Source organism: Scyliorhinus canicula, chromosome 13 (assembly GCF_902713615.1).
Source record: "Scyliorhinus canicula chromosome 13, sScyCan1.1, whole genome shotgun sequence".
NCBI classification, from domain to species: domain Eukaryota; kingdom Metazoa; phylum Chordata; class Chondrichthyes; order Carcharhiniformes; family Scyliorhinidae; genus Scyliorhinus; species Scyliorhinus canicula.
This window is the reverse complement of record NC_052158.1, coordinates 10,082,183-10,083,824: the sequence shown is the minus strand read 5'-3', so window position 1 is coordinate 10,083,824 and position 1,642 is coordinate 10,082,183.

The following is a 1,642-nucleotide window of genomic DNA, read 5'->3' as shown; positions in this document are numbered from 1 at the left end:
TACATGCGAGAAGAAGGAATGCCCCCTTCCTTAAGCCAGGCAGTTTGACAATGATTGGTCAAGACATTGTCCTGAGGAGGAATGAACCAGTGAATAGCTGTCAGCTGTTTTGTTTAGCTGAAACAAGCTGTTGTTGAAAACTCACCACTATTCTTAGAATTCCCCCATACCAAAAAAGGGCCGACATTCTAAATGGGGAACAGGGATTCTCACTCCCTGACTCCGATGCAGGCTTTGGTGGGTGCTATTCAGGTCAAACTATATTTTCAAGTTATCCCCAGGTATAACCCATACCTTCACCAAAGATTTCATCTACTTACCACTTAGTAGCGTCGATCCTGGGTCCCACATTGCTAAGTAAGTAAAGTAGATTTAGGAATAACCACTGTTTCAGGTTAAATTAAGTTATTTTATTAATATATTTTTTCTTTTAAAAGCTGCAATCACTTTCTTTACAGAAAGTTAAAAAGATCTCACTTCTGGATCCTTCTGGTTGGTTGAAGGGACCTTCAGGCCCACCTTGACAATCAATCTTCTTTAAAGTCTGGTCTTCTTTTGATGTATTCGCTGGTTCGCTCAGTTGCCGTGTCTTGGCGATCCCATGTACTGAGCTATGAGAGCTGGCTATCTCTGAGCTGACTCTGCCTCCTGTTAAACTCTAGTCTTCCTTCGATGTATTAGCTGTTTTAGCTCAGCTGCTATGTCTTATCTTTCCCATGACCGAGCTAACTCTGCTTGCTTCTCTTGTTCCTTCTCTCTGAGTTCTGGTTCTGGTTCTGCTGGTTCCTGCTCTGGTCTCTGGGTTTATATTCTCTGTCTACCAGTTATTAAGTTTTTATGACCTTATTGTCAAGTAACTATCATTTCACTTTGATTGTAAAAAGTATCTTTGATCTAAACATTCTAATACAATTAAGTATTCAGTTTGGGCATGGCCTCAGCCCTCAGATCTGATTACATTATCCTTTGTGATGTTCAAAGTTCCTTTGTGATATTCAAAAATGCTTTGGTTTCAATAGAGATGTGAATTTTGGTTTGGCTCCTGTCATTTCTATAGTTTTATTTTCCAATTGTGTCCCCAGCTCATAATTTTGACTTTGATTTTGGCGTTAAATTATGTTTCTCTTAGACAGGTTGTCTCCAATTTTCTTTAATTTACCTGATATCGGGAGAACCACACTTAGAATTGTCAGCAAATTCAACTGAACCTCATTCTTTCCTTTCCAGCTGTTTACTAAGATAGTTAATTTCAATGAAGATGTCAAACATTGCTTTTAGCTGTATGCTAAAAATGCACTTGGCTATAACTTGAAAGACCTGCCTGCTTTAAACATTTGTCACCTAATTCAACTGAAACCTTCATCCATGCTTTTCCAGATGCTTGCTAAGATAGTTACTTGAAGGTGTGAGCCATTGTTTTTTAGCTTCATACAAAATCCTGTGTGTTTGCTTGGGAGAAGGAATCTGCATTTTATAATCCTGCTTTTTGCAGCTGCTGTTAACCCTTTGTGCGATCTTGCCCTGTATCCTCTCATGTTTCTCTCAGACCAGATATTGCCAGACTTCCATGTTTCAAATGACACATCTTTCCATATTTTCAATAACAAAGCACAATGTGTCTACATGTTCTTTCTATCTGCAA